The sequence below is a fragment of the Miscanthus floridulus genome, chromosome 9 (genome assembly GCF_019320115.1).
Source record: "Miscanthus floridulus cultivar M001 chromosome 9, ASM1932011v1, whole genome shotgun sequence".
Classification (NCBI taxonomy): Eukaryota; Viridiplantae; Streptophyta; class Magnoliopsida; order Poales; family Poaceae; genus Miscanthus; species Miscanthus floridulus.
In genome coordinates, this window is record NC_089588.1 from 16,257,011 (window position 1) to 16,277,659 (window position 20,649).

The 20,649-nt window shown below is 46.2% G+C and overlaps 1 pseudogene; it reads left to right on the top strand.

Moving 5' to 3' along the window:
- The first annotated feature begins 2,887 nt into the window (after window positions 1-2,887).
- The window catches only part of LOC136483481 (uncharacterized), a 257,753-nt pseudogene continuing 239,991 nt past the window's right edge, over window positions 2,888-20,649 (top strand).

Below are 20,649 nucleotides of genomic sequence, written 5' to 3' on the forward strand. Positions count from 1 at the left end.
AGGTTCTCTGTGTTTACTGTCATCTCCAGTAGATACCTGCAGTTTGGTTTGAAGATAGAAATCGAAGGGAGCAAGTTTGGGGCTGTTCTGCTGAAATCGTGTATACCGGACACGTCCGGTATTCATACCGGACACGTCCGGTATTGATCATTGTGCCCAGCTTTTCTGCAGAACACGTGCATACCGGACACGTCCGGTATACCTACCGGACACGTCTAGTATTAGAGCTCAGTGCTGAATTTATTTGATCCTTGCACTAATCGTTGTGTTGTAGGATTGTGGCTCCTAGATTTATTTAGTATCTTTTACATACTCTGTGGCTAACTTGTGAGGGGTGGTATTACTCTTATTTGGAGTTTCCATTTTGGAAACTCCCTTTACTAATTGTTTCCGCATTTAAAGGTGTTAATTTTCAGAAACGCCTATTCACCCCCCTCTAGGCGGCATCCTAGGTCATTTCAATTGGTATCTGAGCAAGGTTCTCACGTAAAGCTTCACCGCCGTGAGAAAAGGATGTCGACGCCTATCGAGTTGGAGCCGGTGCTTCTCCAAAATAATGGTTCAAACTTTCTAACTTGGTCAATACATGTACTCAATGCTTTTAGAGATATTAGTCCTCTTGTTGAGCATATTGTGGATGCAAGCATACCTCTTTCTATAGTTGATTGGAGCAACTACAAAAATTTGTCAAAAGAGAAAGAGATATGCGTGCAACTCAATGCTCAAGCTATTAATATTATTTTGAGTACATTGAGTGTAGAGGTTCAAGATGAGGCAATCTTCAATGGACAACCACCTCCGGAGAGTGCTCATCTCATTTGGACTAGACTTTTTGATTTATATGAAAAATCCAAATATGATGATGCACTTGAGATCGAGTCAATGGAAAGTATGTCCATTGTGTCATCATATAGCGAAGAAGCCTCACAAGACCTCAAGAGTGCCGAGCCAGAGCAAGAAGTGCAAGCAGCGCATGACCCGCTGTCTGCCTACACATACCAGACGTGTATGGATGACCAGAAGCCAACGGCTAGTTTTCAAATTTTCTGAGCGTCGGGAGTTCCGATGTAAGTCAGGAGTTCCGACGGTCGGAAGTCTCGGCATTCTTCGGGAGTTTCGACGCCTCACAACATCACTGTAACTTAGTTACCGTTGGCGCAGTGTGAGTCATACCGGACGTGTCCGGTATGCATACCGGACATGTCCGGTATTACAACGGCTATAAAACGGCTAGTTTTTCAAGGGGGCTATAAATACCCCCAAGCCTCCACCTTTGGAGGCTGCTGATTCTGCGAAGATAGACACACGTTTTTGAGCCTTGCCAACTCTCCTAAACCCTCTCTTAGTGAGTGTGTGATCCAAATTACAAAATCAATTTGTGGGTTAAGAGAGAATTTGAAAAAGAGAGCAAGCCACCACTTGAGCACTTGTGCATATTGTCAATCTCGTGATTCGCATTTGTTACTCTTGGACTCTTCGGTCCTAGACGGCTAGGCGATGCCGGAGAGCAACCGAGAGATTGTGGTTGCTTCGGAAAGTTTGTAACAGTCGATTCCGTCGCCTCAGAATCATCTAGTGGAAGGAGAAAAAGGAGTTGAAAAAGACTCCGGCTAGAGTGACCTTCGTGGTACCCTCTAGGGCTGACCTTCGCTGGGTCGCCCGCAGCCCCCTCAACGGAGAGTAGGACTTAAACGAGTCCGAACTTCGGTAAAACAAATATCGTGTCTCAATTTGCTTTTCATTCGATATTTATGTTGCTCTAGCTCTTGTGCAGGTTCTCTGTGTTTACTGTCATCTCCAGTAGATACCTGCAGTTTGGTTTGAAGATAGAAATCGAAGGGAGCAAGTTTGGGGCTGTTTTGCTGAAATCGTGTATACCGGACACGTCCGATATTCATACCGGACACGTTCGGTATTGATCACTGTGCCCGGCTTTTCTGCAGAACACATGCATACCGGACATGTCCGGTATACCTACCGGACACGTCTGGTATTAGAGCTCAGTGCTGAATTTATTTGATCCTTGCACTAATCGTTGTGTTGCAGGATTGTGGCTCCTAGATTTATTTAGTATCTTTTACATACTCTGTGGCTAACTTGTGAGGGGTGGTATTACTCTTATTTGGAGTTTCCATTTTGGAAACTCCCTTTACTAATTGTTTCCGCATTTAAAGGTGTTAATTTTTAGAAATGCCTATTCACCCCCCTCTAGGCGGCATCCTAGGTCCTTTCAAGGAGCAACAACGCGTGGCGGTGAGGAGGAGGTGGCCATCGTCGGCGGCAGTGCAGGGCGGTGAGGCGACGTGGCGAGCGAGTTGTGCGGGAGAGAGAGTGGGGCGGGGAGGCGACGTGGCGAGCGAGTCGCGACGCCGACTCGCGACCGCGACCGCGAGCGGTAGGGAGTATGGCGGCGGGTTGGAGTGGAGGTGGGGAACTGGGAGGTGGTGGCAGGAGGAGAGGAGCCCGCGGCGACGCACCCCGCCGGTGAGTCGTGAAGAAGAGAGGGAGCGAGTGAGAGCGGGGAGGAGGCAAGGCGAGGGACTGGGCGAGAGCCGAGAGAGAGCAGAGTGCGGCGGCGGGGGAGGGAGAGGGTAGGCGGTGGGGTTAGGGTTGGCCTGCTGGGCTGTTTGTTGGGCCTTTGGCCATTTTACGGGCCGACCGAGAGGGGGCACGGGGAGGCGGCAGGCCGGGCCGCCAGCGGGCCGGCTGCTCTGTAGCGGGCCGTGCCGCTCCGTCCCACGTGCCTAGGGTAAGGCCCAGACATGCCTGTTTCCTCCGGGCCGGGCCATGCTTGGGTCAGGCCAAAAAAATAGGCCTTGGGCCAGGCCGACGGGCTCGAGCTGCATTGCCAACTATAGTCCGAAGTGAATCCCCCAAGAGTGAGACAATGGTGGTTGACATTAACTCCGAGCCCCACCAGCCAGCAGCTCCAGCACCGCCGGCGCCGGCGGGCACTCCGCCCACCACAACCAGAACCAGCAACTCGGCGTTGGCGGTCAAGGAGGCCGACTTCCTCTGGGAGCTGCGCAAGTACGTGCTGCTGCAGGCGATGCTGGCGGCCACCATCACCTACTCGGCGGGGATGAGCCCGCCGGGCGGGTTCTGCCCCGACAACGACACCGACGGTGGCGGCCGCCTCGTCGGCGACCCCGTGCTGCAGGTCACCTACCCGCGCCGCTACGGGGTTTTCTTCTACTTCAACGCCACGGCCTTCGTGGCCTCCGTCGTCACCGTCAACCTTCTCCTGGTCCACTCGCTGAGCCGCCGCCGCTGGTGGCTCTGCGAGGTGCAGGCCGCCATGATCCTCAACCAGCTCGGCCTCATGGGGGCCTACGCCGCCGGCAGCTGCAGGGAGGTGGCCATGTCCGCGTACATTCTGGCCCTCGTCGGCATGGTCTCCACCTACGTCTGCGCCCACGTCCTGTTCTTCACGCTCTACGCCCTGAGAGCGCGCGGCCCCGGCGGCAAGAGCCCCGCGCCGCCCGAAGCGCCAGAGGCCGTGGAGCGAGCGCGCAAGGACCTGCTCATCTTCGCGACGTTGGTGGCGACGGTGACCTACGAGGCCGGGCTGAGCACGCCGGGCGGGTTCCTGTCGTTGGACAGCCCGGACCAAGACCACCTCGCCGGGGACCCCATGCTCCCGCGGCCACCGCTTCATGGCCTTCTTCTACCTCAACACCACGGCGTTCGTCGCGTCTCTGGACATCATCATGCTGCTCATGAGCAGGACCGTGATGCACCACGGCTTCCGGTCCTGCGCGCTCTGGGTGTGCACGGGCGCTGCCCTGGTCGGGCTCACCGGCGCCTTCGCCATCGGGAGTAGCCGGAGCGTCAAGACTTCCGTCTACGTCGTCGCGTTGGTGGCGGCGGTTCTGCTCTACATCGGCCTGCAGATTCTGGTGTTCCTGTGCGAGCCTGTGGAGACTTGGTTCGGCAGTGTGCAAGGAACACTGCGGAAATTCCTGAAACTAGACCAATTTCCATCGCAATGTGATGCTGATGAGCAGGATCAGGGATTATCTGACCAGCAAGGAAATCTTGACACCGATCAGCTTCTGAACAAATCTCGTATGTATCTCCTCCTGCTGGGGATTCATGCTGCGAGTGTCACATACCAAGCGGGACTGGACCCGCCTGGCGGCTTCTGGCAGAGCAATGCCACTGATGGTCTGCATCACTACCTCGCCGGCGATCCGATCCTTCACATCACCTATCCCCGGAGATACCTGGCTTTCTTCTACTGCAACGCGACAGTTTTCGTCGCATCGCTGGTTATCCTGATCCTCCTCCTAAGCAGCACATTCAGCACCCAAGGAAAGTACTATGCACTGCAGGTCGCCATGATCCTGGACCTTCTTGGGCTGATTGGCGCCTATGCTGCCGGAAGTTGCAGGCAAGTGTCCAAATCCGTGTACATCTCGGTGATTGTGGTTCCTGTGTTCCTCTATGTCGCCATCCATGTTCTGGTGTTCATGCTTGAAGTCTTCCCAAATCATGCCACATGGAGGGAAATGGTGAAGCACAAACTGGAGGAGTCCGTGCCCGAATGGCTCAAGAAGTTGTTTAAGCCACAGACTGAGGAAGATGAGGAAATGAAATGGAAATTGGAGAAGAGCCGCACATGGTTTCCTTTTTCGGCCTAAATCTCTTATATTTCCGATATATCCTTTTTATCCTTAGATGCCGATAAGAAAATATCTATCTTTTTCGTACAAATTTTGTTTAAATTTATTTAAATTCACTTAAATTCAAATTAAATTTTATTTGAATTTGGTTCGATATTTCCGATATATCATGTTTATCCTCTTTATCTGTGACTCCCGATAAATTTTAATTTCCGAAAATTCCCCTTGTTCCCCTGCCTCCTCTTTATCGTCATCGTCCTCTTCTTCCTCCTCGGCATCATCCTCCTCCTCCGAGCCTTGCCGGAGCTTTCCACGCTGTAGCTTCGCTCGCTCCCTCTCCGCTTTCTTCGCCTTCATCCGGTCCTTCTTTGCCTTCGTCGCCTCGGCCACGGTGTAGTTTGCCGCCCTCCTGTCCGCGTCCTCTGGCAGTGGCAGGATGGACTTACAGGTGAAGAGTCCGGGCTACAAATCTCAGCGCTTAGAATCTAAGAACAGATGAGGGTCGGCCAAGGAGGGAAACTCGAATAAGGCTTACCAGTTTGACAAAACCCGCCTCCGGCCACATCGCGGGATGCCCCAGGACCGGATACACCAGGGCGAGATCCATCGACAGATCCGCTAGGCATTCCATCATCTCCTTGATGCGTTGCTCCTCTTTACCAACGTTGAGGGCCTCACCGGCGACCATCACCGTCCCTACGAGCGTGGAATCCGGCGTCATCTTGTACATCAGAAGGGCACGCGCCATCAGCGGTGCCAGCTGAAAGGTCCTCAATGGCTAGAGGGGGGGGGGTGAATAGCCTAATAAAAATTCTACAAAACACTTAGAGCAACTTAATTAGTCAATTAAGAAGCGAAGCTTTTTGCACTAGCTCTACTAAGTATTGCAAGCCTCCTATCCAAGCAATTCTAGTATATTATGATCTCTATGGCACACAATGCTATGTCTAGGTTGCTACTCTCTAAACAAGTGAGTACGCAAGAATTAACTGCTAAGAACTACAACTATCACTACACAAGAGTATATGAAAGTAATGCAAGTGATAGATATAGTTACCAATGCCGGTAAGAGACAATTGATCACAATATGAATACCAAATGAACCAAGGAGACAAAGTTGACACAATGATTTTCTCCCGAGGTTCACGTGCTTGCCGGCACGTTACGTTCCCGTTGTGTAGACCACACACTTAGTGATTCGGCGGCTAATAGGTGTTTCACAAACCTAGCGCAACAAATGGGCGCCGCAAGAACCGAGCCACAAGTGAAGGTAACTCAATGACACGAGCAATGTATTAGAGCTACCTTATGACTTCTTCATTGGGGAAGGTGCAGTACCCCTCACAAATCATCGGGAGATGGCCGTGAATAATCACCAACTCATGCCAATGCTCCTCCGCTGCTCCAAGCCATCTAGGTGATGGCACCACCAAGAGTAACAAGAAAACTGCAGCAAAACGATCCCCAAGTGCCACTAGATGCAACCATACAAGCAAATGCACTTGGAATCACTTAATCTCACTTTGATTTGCACTATCAAGCAAGGAGATGAGTGGGAGGGAGTATGTTTAGCTCAAAGGGATGTCAAGTATATCAAAATGCCAAGAGTGTTGCCCTAGAGCCAGCCAATATCTATTTATAGACCCCCTCCAAATAGCATACCCGTTGGCCAATTCATTGGGCTGACTGCGTGTGCACCGGACACGCTGTAGGTAGCACCAGATGCGTCCGGTGCTTATGCGTCCAGTGTATCGCCTGTTGACACATGTCCTAGTCGTTTGAATATTACCGTTGGCGCGCAACGGCTACTCACGCGCGCTTGCTGAGTTTGCATCAGACGCGGTCGGTGTACAGACCGGACGCGCTACGTCTCAGCGTCCGGTGCAACTCAGAGAGGTTCCAAATCCCATTTTTGATGACCGGACGCGTCCAGTCGCCTTGACTGGACGCGCCCAGCGTCCGGTGCCTTCTGCGCCATTGAGTGTGCTTGGCAGAGTCGCGTCCGGTCGCGCCCGAGGGGCAGCGTCCCGTGCTTCTACACAGTGGCCCTTCACCTAGGGTATGCCACTGGACGCGTCCAGTCCCATGGGGCCAGCGTCTAGTGCTTCTTCTTTAGCGAGACCGAGGCTAGGGTATGCCATCGGACGCCTTCCTCTGGCTTTATAATTGACCTACAAAAGCAAATCAATTTCTTTTAGGTACCCAAACTTGCTTGGGTCCTTGAAGGTTAGTCACTAAGCTCTTGGGCACCCAAATTGCCTTCTTCTTTGGGCCAATAATGGGAGCACCAATGAACTTAGCCTTCACACCATTGGTATCCTTTGTAAGCAAATAACAAGAATCAAATTTTATTGAGGATACATTAGTATGTGATTTCTTGTTCTTGCATTGTTGCTCTATATGCCTACTTGTTTGCAACTATGGCAAAACTGACCATTGCCCCTCACAAAGCTAGCTTTGGGAGTTACAAAGGCCACCTTGTCCTTCTTGGGGGTATAGCCTAATCCCTCTTTGTTAAGAGAGAAGCGTTGGCTACCCAAGCACTTTAGCAAGCGGGAATCACTGCCATAGGCATTGCCTAAAGCACGTGTGAGCTCATTGACCTCCTTCTTGAGGTTCACATTTTCCACCATTAATGAGGTATCACAAGTGAGACCATCACTAGTAGGTGAAGTAAAAGTGGAGGTGCTACATGTAGAGTTAGTGGGAGCAACAATGATAGGAGCATGGATAAATTCATCAATAATATCACAAGTTACTCCTATGTCACATGTTACAACAATCTTATCCTTGTTTTGTTCAAGAAGAGAGGAGTGTGTAACACCTCTGGTGTTACGATCTTGTTTAGCACCGCGATTTAGGCCTAAGTAAAATTTTCGAAACGAGTTTCTCAGAATTTTTGGATTTAAAATATACTTGATGCGATAAGCGAATCCTGTGTGACTTAGTTTTGTGGACTTAAATAAACGCTCAAGTTAAATTACTCAGTGCGTAAAGATATTTATGAATGTTGAACGATGATTCTAGCGAATGGTTTGTTCTGTTAGATTAAGCATGAAAAGCAACTTTTATAAATAAAATAAAATCCATTAATAAATAGAACGATATATATATACTCATGGGTTTATTTTGTTAAGCACGAACTGACGAGAAAGAGAGCGCAGCAGCTTTGTTTATTTTTCCGGCGTACAGCGTACTCGTTGCATGGCAATTATTCACCGTCTCGTCTCCTGTCGTGGCACGGTAGTGCAAAGTCTCATCGTCCATCCGCATCCTTACTTCCTGGTCTTTGCTTTTGCTTCTCTCTCTGCCTTGATTGCCTCTATCCGTGTCTGCCGAGCCAAGCAACCACAGTGGCCATGTGCGCTTGCTTTCTCGCGTCCTTGCTTGGGCAGTGGCCATGTGCGCTTGCTTTCTCGCGTCCTTGCTTGGGAAGATTGTCTAGTCGTTCATTGTTTGCCCTCCATCACTCCCTGTTTGTCTCATCATTTGCTGCCATTTTTCATGCTGCCGCATGTGGTTCTGTCCCTGCCACTCCGTGTCCTATCTCTACTGTGCACCATCGAGTAACCACTGCCTCCATTGTCCCGTTAAACTATTAACCTTGTCGTGCTGCCTCTGCTACCCTGCCCTGTCCGCACCTGTCTCCGCTTGCTCTGCCGAGCTGAGCATCCACCAGGGTTGTGGCCACGTGTAACGCATGTGCATGCTTGGGTTTGCTGTGCTGGCTACCTGCTCGTTGTGTCACCTCGCCTGCATGTGGTTCTGTCCCACGTCGCGCCTATGAAATTGATGATGAACCGCACGGCTCCTCGCTTTCTATCTCACATGTCTGCTTTTCCTGGCCTCCGTTCGCTCTACTGCACCACTGGGCCTCGGCCGTCACCGCCCGCCATTGTCTCTTCCCTTTCCCCTCTCTCAAGCATCGCCCTCCTGGTCCGTTCTGGGCCGCTGCCGTTCGTCATGCGCCCGTGGCCCTGTAGCACCGTCAATCCCTTCCCCGCTACTAGGCCACCATGCGTGAACACACCACATTCCCCCGGGTTCCATGCTAGAGGCGTCCCAGCTCCTGCTCTTCCCCTGCTCGTCAGCCGGGCTGTTCGTGCTGAACCGGCTGCTCCACGGCGTTTCCCTCCAGCGTCTGCTTCTTTGCCACTCCACCTCCGCCATGCCACGCCTCCCACACCCACCATTGCCCTACCTCCATCATGAGCGCGCGCAAGACCCCCAGTGCGCTTGTGCCGAGCTCGGCCGGGTCCGCCGCTGCCGCTGCGCCAGGCCGTCTCGCCGTTGTCCGCGCGTGGCTCCGCTTCACCTCCGCCGCCCTAGCCAGCACACCTCCTGGGAACGCTGTCGCGCCAAGCTGCGAACCGCAGAGTCCCCGCCGATGTTCGCTGCCGTCGGGTGCCCCAGCCGGCCACCCGGGCTCACGGCTAGACTAGTTTCGTCGCCGCCGGCCTTTTTGAATTGTAGAGCACTTTCTAATTTAGCTTGCAAGGTAAACTTGTAAAATTTATAGTAAATCATAGAGAAATCATAAAAATACCAAACTAATTTTGTTAGGCTCCTAAAATCATGATCTATCTGTTAGCATAATTAGTTCATTTAGTTTTAAAATGTTTTAGGGTTGCTATAATTATTTTAACATGCTTAGTATTGTTAAAATGTGAACTTGTAGGAATTATTGTGATAATTGGTAATAGTATTGAATCTAAGATTTTTACAGTAGGCTCCTAGCAATATTAGGTACTCATTGTAATTTTTGTGGCTCCAGAATAATTAGTTTGCTAGGTAGGTAACGATGCCCTATTTGGAATAAGGATTAAATCGATAGAATGAAATAAAGAAACAACTTGGGTTTATATAACTAAAACATTTGTTGGGAAATAATGTCTTATTCGACAATATGGGTATGTAGCCTAAGTACGATCGTCGTTAGAACTAGCTTGTTAGCTTGTGAGGCGTGATTGGGTTTCTAAGCATTTCGGCTGTCATTGATTATTTACATCTATGTATTTGCATCAATGCATATCATATAGGTACAATGATGGATTAACGGACCAATTGAAGGATGATTGGGAATCCGAAGATGGTGTAATGACATTCTCTCTAGGAGATGATGCAGTGGGCTTTCTATTCAGTTGATGGTGGATGATCTGAAGATGCAGATACTGACTTTTTAATATATATCTTACCCAGGCAAGCCCCGGTGCATAACCCCTATTTTGCTGCACTTTAAATTATATTTGTGCATTAAGTTTTAAGGAGTTGAATGAAACCCAATTGCATATATATATATATCTTTATCCTATGAGTCTTACTAGTATTATAGGATCGTGTAGAATGCTATGCTACAGGACTCCGGTAGAAGTCGAGTGATTGCCTGTCACTCGCGAGAGTTAGGAAATATATTATTGTATTATTATCACTTGGAAAATATAAATGGTGGAAAGGAAAAATGGTGACTAGGCAGGTTTATGGTTTGGGTATTGGTGGGTGTAAGAGGTTGTGTCGTCGTGGACGCAGGGCATAGCTTGGTTACACTACTTTCCCTATCTGTGTCGGTTAAGGACCGACCGTTGTATTAGATGCTAGGCAAGTCACATACTTATTATCTCAAGCACATACTTAGGTATGGGCGCTTGGAAGACTTGTTGCTCTCTTGTCGTGGATCCGACTCTTTTCGGACCAACTGTCAGGGTGGTTTTTAGGTTTGGAGGTCCTTGCACCGCACTAAGTCCGGGACTCAGGAGCGGGGGCTTGGAGTCCTAGTTTGGATGGGGACCTGGACACCCAGGATAGGAGGGTGATGGGTTGGTCCTGCTTGTACCTGGGGTATAAGCAGGGCATGTGTTTTCGGGGTACCCAGCTGGGGGCATTAACTCACGAATCGCCGGCGTTCTGGTATGACTTATCTTAACTCTAGTACCGTAGTAAGAACTAGAAGATGAAAGATGGAAAAAGGAATTCTTATTGCTTACCACCTGCTTGAAAGTAGCATAGGTGCTTACATAGAGTGGTTAGTTAATGAACTAATGCACTGCTAATAAAAATCGAATATAAGGACACACTTTTAGTAATGCTCCTGTAGATGCAATAAACCCATCAGCCCGATAGCCTTGCATATCCTTGTAGTCTTTTCTTTCCTCCTATCGAGTAAGTCTTGCTGAGTACAATTGAGTACTCAGGGTTTTATTTCCTCTGTTGCAGGTGACAGGTGGATGCTAGAGCTGACTATTGTATGTGGATTCCTCCTGGTGGGCTCAGAGACGATTTTGTTTACGCTGCGATCATAGTTTTTATTTATAACTCTCACTAAATGTTTTCTAAACAAAAGTTTTGTAACCTGTTGTCATAATTTATATATCAATGTTTCATCATGCCATGAATAGATAATTATTTCCGCTGTAATTCTGATCACATGTTTATATTCCGCTGTTACATTAAATTGTTCATAATTCTAATAATATGATTACATTCCGCTGTTATAATAATAAATATTATACTCTGATATTGTATTAAAAGTGATGTAAGAAATGGTTAATAATGTTGTAAGCTTTATTCTCTCATTTGTGATTTTGATGGAAAATGTTAATTTTCGGGTTCTCCCTTGGGGTGTGCCCGACGGGACCGCGCAATTTAGTGTCCTCCCTTGAGTGCTTAGTGTCTAATGGAAGACGAGCACTCCTAGGAAGCATTAGATTAGGTGGTTCTACCATAGAGTGAGCCTTTTCAAGCTTCTTGTGAGCTTTGCTAAGCTTCTCATGAACTTCCATTAGTCCCTCATGAGTAGCATTGAGCTCATCAAAGGATTGCTCAAGAGCTTTAAGCTTCTTATGTAATTCTTTGCACTCCTTTCTCTTCATCTCAAAACAAGTATGAGCTTGTTCTAACATGTCCATGAGGTCCTCCTTTGAGTGCTCCTCATCATCACTCTCACTATCACTACTATCACTCTCGTCACATTGTACCTTAGTGGCCTTAGCCATGAAGCATGTTGATGGAGTGTCAAAGACAGAGGGCTTGTTGTTGATGGTGATGCTTGCAAGTGCCTTCTTCTTGGATGTCTTCTCATCATCACTAGAATCATCATCATCCTGTTGACACCGTTTTTTGCACGTGTTAAAATGATCGGAGTGGACTAATCGGCAAGGGGAAAGTTACTGTATACTTTGATAGCCGATGAAAGCCAGCTTGTAAAGATGGTTGCCGATAGCTGGTGATGCCGATGAAGGGAGGCTTGAAGACTACTGCCGATGAAACAGGGAGTATGCCGATGAAGGAAGACTTGAGGACTACTGCCGATGAAACAGGGAGTATGCCGATGAAGGAAGACTTGAGGACTACTGCCGATGAAACAAGGAGTATGTTGATGAGGGAAGACTTGAAGACTATTGCCGATGAAACAGGGGGTATGCCAATGGGAAGGAGGACGGTGAGATTTCCATCGTAATTGAGGCAGACAGGGAAATAGATAGGAGTTGATTTCCTTTTCTATATTTGTTAGAGTATGATTCATGTAAGAGTCACGTGTTTCCTTAGATATGGGCTTGGTGTCCTAGTTGTGTTTGGTTGTGTCTCTTTAGATCAGGGTATAAATATGGAGTGAGGGGCAATGTAATTAGATATATCAATCAATATCAAAACCAATTTTTACTCCCATTTGCATCTACTTACTTTTCGGCGACTTCGTCAATTTGCATTATTTTCTCTTTACGAGTTCTCATTGATTCGGCGAGCTGCATCGCTTTAGTGCGACCTTCGGCGATCCTCGAGTTCCGCGTGAGTACCTCTTGGCCATGACTTCCGGGCGTATTACTGTTGTTAGGACCAAAGTGCTCGTATCTTCATCCTTGTCGATTAACAGGTCAAATCGACTAGCACGCCTTGGATATCGATTCGGGTATTAGCCCTTTGTGTTTGCAGATCCACTTTTGCATCAACACATCTTTTGGCACGCCCGGTGGGACCAATCAATCCGATCAATATGTTCAATTCCGATATCGATGCGGGGAACATTATCGCGGTATCAGAAGAAGATCTTAAGGAAGAACAGAGGCAGGCTATGGAAAAGGCCGTAGAAGAATACAGGCAGCTTTGTCTGAAATCGTTTAGCCTGAACAAGAGTGGACAAGTCATCCAGAAGCTAGATTTGTCGTTGCCTCGGCAGGTTACCTTTGACTCCAATCCTGGTAAACTTCAAGAGATGGTTAATTCTACAGTAAATCATGCTTTGTTTAATCATTCCAATGTGTTGTCCAATACTGTTCATAATGCTGTGGTTCGAACTCTCAAGGAAGGACAAGCGTCACCGCATTATGTTGGGCCTGCCTATCACCAACCAGAGCCGACATCTGTCAATACTTCATCGGCTCCCTCGGCCGTTGTGGGTACAGAAGTTACTTCTTCTCCAGTATCGGCAGGCTTACCTAATATTCAATCTACACCGATACGATCAGATCCGGTACTACCAGGAGGACGAATTCAGCTTAGTACAGATCTATCGGCATCAGCTATGTCAGGCCCTGTGTCTCAGAATAGCCAGATTCCTACTAATTGGTGGGGATATGGTATGCCTCCGGAGTCATCTGCTTTCAATCCTGGATTACCTCAAGTGTTTGATGCAGTAGGAAAAGCTCCTATACCATCGGCTGTTTCGCCGATGGCCCAAGTGCCTCAATATGCCACAGCAACTACTGTGCAACCAACTCCAGGGGGTTTCCAGATGCCTTTGATTCAAATGCCCAGTTCAAATCCATCGGTAAGCTTACTGCCGATGCAGCAGAAAGCCCCTGTTATGAGTCAAACTGGGGTTCAGTTTATGCCTCAAGCTGGTTATAATTATCCAACAATGTCAGCAAATTACCAGCCATCGGTAAGTTTTGTACCGATGGGTTCTAATAATGGTTGGTCAGGATAGTTACCTGTTCAACATACAGTTCAGCAAAATCAACAGATTGCAGGGATTCAACAAGGTTATATGCAAGCTGGTGTCCAGAATCAAGCATCGGCAGCTCAGCCGATGAATCCTTTCCAACAGGTTAATGGACCACAAGTAACGGCAAATATGCCGATTGCTGGAGATCGTGGGCCACAAAGATATGTGGAAGGATATCAGCAGGTACCTCCTGTAGAAATTCAGCCAGTTCGTCAGCAGGAAGCTGATGCTTTTTGGGCCGATAAGATAGCAGAAATTATGAAGGATCAGTTTGGGATAAAGCCCAAGGTCAATACTTATTCTTATCAGACTCCATATCCTCCTGCATATGATTTAATTCCTCTCCCAAATTGGTACAAGGTACCAGATTTCACTAAATTCTCCGGGCAGGATGATACATCAACAATGGAACACGTCAATCGCTTCATTATTCAATGTGGAGAGACAGCTAGCAGAGATGAATTAAGAGTTCGATTATTTTCATCATCTTTGTCTGGATCGGCGTTTACGTGGTTCATTTCATTACCACCAAATTCTATTATTACCTAGGCTGATCTAGAAAAACAATTTCATAAGTATTTCTTTGCTGGAATCCATGAAAAGAAGCTTACCGATTTAGTAAGATTGAGACAGCGCAATGATGAATTGGTAGAGAGCTTTGTGCAAAGACTACGAGATGTAAAAAATAAGTGCTACAGTCTGGTGCTGGATGATCGGCAGCTTACCGATCTGGCTTTCCAAGGGTTATTGCCACATCTTAAAGACAGATATGCTTCTCAGGAGTTTGAAAGCCTCGGTCATCTTGTGCAAAGGATCTCTGATCAAGATACTAGGGTTTTTGAACCTAAAAAGAATTGGAGTAAAAAGGTATCATTTGTTGAAGAAGTAGGAGATTCTGATTCTGATGAAGAACCAGTTATCGGCTTAGCTGAGTGGGTTAAGAATAAAAAGCCGATATCTTGTCCCTTTGGTCAAAAAGAGCCAGAAAAGTTTACCTTTGATATCACCAAGGCTGATAAAATATTTGATCTTCTGCTTCAAGAGGGCCAAATTAAGCTGTCTCCTAATCATGTGATCCCATCAGCAGAAGAGTTGAAGAAGATCTTGTACTACAAATGGCACAATGCAACTTCACACAGTACAAATGAGTGCAAGGTGTTCAGGCAACAGTTACAATCGGCTATTGAATCTGGGAGAATTAAGTTTGGTACTTCCAATGCCCAAAGGCCGATGAAAATTGATCAACACCCTTTTCCAGCAAATACGTTGGAGGCTAAAGGGAAGACCAAGGTATTGACGTCCGAGGCTGCTGAGAAAAACGCATCAGTGGATCCCCAACATCGGATAACTACCGATGATGCAAAAAGTAAGGGTTTGCTGGGAGAAAGCAGTAGTTCCAAAAAACCTCCTCGACCTGGCATTGTGATTACTCATCGAAGGCAGCAGGAGGGTTGGCATCAGTGTAATGATCGATATCGACAACAGCAAGAAGAAAGACGTCGGGAAGAGTGGCATCAGCATAAAGATCATTGGAGGTGCCCGTTTTTTATCCATTGCTGGGAAGAAGGTATTAAATTGTCAACTGTTGAAAATTGCCCTGAGTGCAATGGTTATTATGGGGTCAATCGGTCAGAAAGAAGATTTCAACCTGGCAATCAGGGTTTATTTATCAATGAGCCGATCAGAAGCAGAGCATTAGTGCATGATCGGCTAGGGGGCAGACTTAGTGTACATGAAAGGCTTGGTAAAGGCACTAGATATTTTCCAAGGAATCAAGAGGAGCTTGAGGAAATGGCAAATGCAAGAGTTCCCGATGAGGAAATATTCTACAGGGACCCTAATATACGCCATGTAGAATCGACTAGGACCTGTTATCAGCCGGTTTGGAAAACCAAGTTTCCTCGATGGTGCCCGGAGGGTCTAACAAAGACACAGAGAAGGAGGATGCAACGTGAGCGTCAGGAGGGTTTATACCAAGAGGAAAATTCCTCCAATGAGAGGTCCGATCATCAGCAGTGGCAGGTAAAACACAAAAATAAGGGTCCATCGGCAGATGTTAATATGGTATTCATGTTGCCGATGGAATTTTTGGCACTATCTGATAATGAGGAAGAAGTTGTTCTCTCTGATCAAGTAGCTCAGTTGACACTAGATCCAATGATGGCTGTTTTTGAGAAACCTACCGATGACGAGAGACAGCATCTTAAGGCTTTGTTTGTGAAGGGCAGAGTTGATGGGCAGCCTGTGTCTAAGGTACTTATTGATGGAGGGGCTGCGATTAATATTATGCCTTATGTGATGTATCGGAAACTTGGTAAGGGAGATCAAGACTTGACCAAAACTGATATGATGCTGAAAGATTTTGAAGGCAATGTGTCACCAGCTAAAGGGGCAGTATGCGTTGAATTGACCATCGGCAGTAAAACCTTGCCGACGACGTTCTTTGTTATTAACGGCAAGGGTGCATATAATCTGCTTCTAGGGAGGGATTGGATTCATGCTAATTATTGTGTTCCTTCTACAATGCATCAATGCCTCGTACAGTGGATTGGGGATAAGATTGAGGTTGTCCCTGGTGATTCTTCTTATATCATCGCATCGGCAGAATCAGATACTTATGAGCGAACTAAATGCATATCAGGAGAAGCTTGGGAAAAAGAGTTCCTTAGAGTTGCTGATTATGAAATTCCACCGATCCAAGCAGTCGGTTCTGAAGAAGAATTTTAATGGATAGGTTTGCCGATGATGGAAAATTAGGTCAAGGGTTCACATCGGCAGATGATTTAGTAGAAGTAGATATCGGTGATGGTGATAGGCCAAGACCTACTTTTATTAGTGCTAAGTTAGATTCCAAGTGTAAGCAGCAAATAATTAATGTGTTAAAGGAGTATAAAGATTGTTTTGCTTGGGATTATACTGAGATGCCTGGATTAGACCGATCGGTGGTTGAACATCGGTTACCTATCAAATCTGGATTTCGGCCACATCAGCAGCCAGCGCGCCGATGCAACCCTAATATACTTCCTGATATTAAGGCCGAAATAACTAAACTAATTGAGGCAAAGTTTATTCGACAGTGTCGATATGCAGAGTGGATCTCTAATGTGGTTCCTGTTTATAAGAAAAATGGAAAACTTCGTGTTTGTATTGATTTCAGGAATCTCAACAAAGCCACACCGATGGATGGCTATCCAATGCCGATTGCTGATTTATTGATTGATGCTGCAGCCGGACATCAAATTATCAGCTTTATGGATGGTAATGCAGGCTACAATCAAATATTCATGGCTGAAGAAGATATTCCCAAGACTGCTTTCAGATGTCCAGGTCATGTAGGGTTGTTTGAGTGGGTAGTCATGACGTTTGGCTTGAAAAATGCCGGTGCTACTTATCAGAGAGCTATGAACTTTATTTTTCATGAATACATCGGCACATTAGTGGAGATCTACATTGATGATGTGGTGATTAAGTCTGGAGATATCACAAAACATCTAGCCGATCTATGAAAGATACTGGAGTGTACAAGGAAGCATGGATTGAAGATGAATCCTAATAAATGTGCATTTGGTGTATCGGCAGGTCAATTCTTGGGTTTTATGGTGCATCAGCGGGGCATCGAAATCAGTAGGAAGTCTATTGATGCAATTAACAAGGTGGTTGCTCCTGCCAATAAGACTGAATTGCAATCTTTGATCGGTAAGATTAATTTCATTAGAAGATTCATATCTAATCTGTCGGGTAAGATTAAGGCTTTCAGTCCATTACTTAAATTGAAGGCCGATCAGGAATTTGTATGGGGAGCTGAGCAGCAGTTAGCCCCCGATGAAATTAAGAAATATTTAACAAATCCTCCAGTGCTAGTTCCACCTCAACACGGGAAGCCTTTAAGGTTGTATTTGTCAGCTGATGATACTGTTATTGGTTCAGCTCTTATTCAAGAATTTGAAGGGAAAGAACGTGTTATTTATTATCTGAGCAGAAGATTAGTGGATGCTGAGACAAGGTATTTGGCCGTCGAAAAATTATGTCTATGTTTATACTTTTCTTGTGTCAAATTGAGACATTATTTGTTATCTACCGAATGTACGGTCATATGCAAAGACGACGTAGTCAAGTACATGCTGTCAATGCCGATATTAAGTGGTAGAATCGGCAAGTGGATTTTAGCATTATCAGAATTTGAACTACGTTACGAATCGACCAAGGCAGTTAAGGGGCAAGTTATGGCTGATTTCGTTACTCAGCATTGTAATACAGTGGACTCTCTGGAGATTGCCCCTTGGACACTTTTCTTCGATGGTTCCACATGCGGTGAAAGAGTAGGTATCGGCATTGTGTTGATTTCACCTCAAGGAAGGAAATATGAGTTTTCATTGCCGATTTTTGCTACATCGACAAACAATCAGGCTGAATACCAAGCCTTGATAAAAGGGTTAGAATTACTGAAGGAGATACGTGCCGATGCTGTTGAAATCTTTGGTGATTCTATGCTAGTTATAAATTAATTGGCTGGAATTTATGAATGCTGAAGTGAAGCTTTGATTTCGTATTATGAAAGATGTTTGCAATTGTTGAAAGGATTTAGAGATTTTCGTCTTGAACATATCTCTCGGTTGCATAATGAGGAAGCTAATCGACTAGCTCAGCATGCTTCAGGGTATCAGCCTATTCAGGAAGTGCTAACATCGGCAGTTGATACCGATGACTAGAGGAAGGAGGTTGTCGATTATTTAAAGGATCCATATAGAAAGGTTGAGAGACATATAAGGTTCCAAGCTACTAAGTATGTGCTCCTCGATGATGAGTTATATTATCGAACTATAGATGGAGTTTTACTCAGATGTGTTGGCAGTGATGAATCGAAAACTTTGATGGGTGAAATTCATGAAGGAGTGTGTGGTGCGCATCAATCGGCTTTCAAGATGAAGTGGATGATCAGAAGGAATGGATACTATTGGCCGACTATTCTTGAAGATTGTTTTAAATATTTTAAAGGATGTCAGGGATGTCAAAAGTTTGGTAATATTCAAAGAGCGCCTGCATCGGCTATGAACCCTATAATCAAACCGTGGCCGTTCCGGGGATGGGCTATTGATCTCATTGGTCAGATTTATCCGCTATCAAGTAAGGGACATAAATTTATTCTAGTTGCTACCGATTATTTCACAAAATGGGTTGAGGCAATTCCTTTGAAAAAGGTGACATCGGTTAATATGATTGATTTTGTGAAAGAGCATATTGTTTACCGATTTGGTATTCCTCAGACTATCACTACCGATCAGGGCACTATGTTTACATCAGGAGAATTTGATGAGTTTGCTGTAGGTATGGGAATTAAAGTTTTAAATTCTTCTCCATATTATGCTCAAGCTAATGGTCAAGCTGAGGCTTCTAACAAAGGGATCATCAAACTCATTAAGCGCAAAATTGAAGAAAATCCTAGGAGGTGGCATACAGTATTAAATGAAGCCTTGTGGTCATATCAGATGTCATGTCATGGTGCAACCAAAGTAACGCCTTATCAGTTAGTATATGGACACGATGCAGTATTGCCTTGGGAAATTAAAGTTGGCTCTAGGCGAATACGTTCTCAAGATCAGCTGACAGCCGATGATTATAATACTCTTATGAAGGATGAGTTGGAAGATGTGGTGGGTCATCGGTTAAGGGCTTTAGTTAGCATCGAAGAAAATAAGAAAAGAGTAGCCAGATGGTATGACAAGAAGGTGAAGATAAAGGAGTTTGCCGATGGAGATCTGGTCTGGAAATTGGTTTTACCGATTGGGACTAAAAGTTCAAAGTTTGGAAAGTGGTCTCCTAATTGGGAAGGTCCATATCGGATAAATCAGTCTGTTCCTGGTAACGCATATATTCTAGAAACCCTCGAAGGGGTTGTGTTTCCTAGAGCATTAAATGGCAAATATTTAAAGAAATATTACCCTAGTATCTGGATGGATGCATAAAAGTATAAGTGCCGATAACAGTCCTATCGGCTAGAATTATGCAAGTATGTCAATGTCTCATAAAGTGCCGATACAATAAACAAGATTACAAGTTCAACAAGGATTGGATAGCTAATATCGCACACAGGCGAATCTGCTCGGCTTCCTCCATTTCTTTGATATCGTCATTGGTAGTACCCTCCATAGGCTTGAGTTTTTTCTTCATGGCCAAAGCTTTGCGAGCCTGGATATCTCTTTCTTGCTGAAGGGTTTTGATGGCATTGGGTAGCTGGCTTTCTTCTTGTTGAGCATGAGTTAAGGCTGCATCGATTTCCTTCAATTCAGCCAATAGAGCCATTTTTCTTGCTGATAAATCCAAGATTTTCTGCTGAAGTTCAGCACCCGAAGTCTGCAAGTTGCCGATGCCCTTGTGCTTCTCATCGGCAATTTGTTTCAGTTGTAGCATCTCTTCTTTGAGTTGAGCCTGAGCTGCTCTATCAGCAATACGTTGAGCAGCCCGTTGATATTGTAGTTGGCGACTCTCTAAATGGGCTGCTGGGAAGAGTACTTCTTCAACATCAGCAGGGACCTGGCCACGGATTGTTTTGAAAATTGCCTTTGTGGGGTCCGAGTCATCTACTAGTTGGGCGGTATCCTGCTGTAGCAAGTTCAGGAGAGCTTCCAACCTGGACTTAGTTTCTGCCGATATTGTTCCCAGTGCAAGGGAAGAACTTGTTTCCTCTCCATCATCGTCAGAGATGTCAATAGCGAAGGAGAATAGGCTGTTTGGGGAGTCTTGTTCCTGAGAGAAAGAAAAGGAGGTCGGTTAAGGATAAGTATGAATATTGTAAATCAGCTAGGTTAATCGGTTTACCTGTTTCAAGGCAATTTCCTGTGCTTGACTGGAAGAAACAACCTGGAGTGTGCCGTGTGAGGGATCGGCTGAGCTTGCCGATGGGATGTCCTCTGTGACTTCATCAGTGGTTGGCTCTTGAGGTATGATGACCGATGACATTGGGGCAGATGTAGGGGTCGTTTTGGCTGTGCCTCGGCATCTGTTAAAGCTTTGCGCTTTGCTTGGGCATCGGCAACGATTGGCTAGGGGGCATCGACACTTGTTGATTGTGAAGCTTGGATGTCTGGT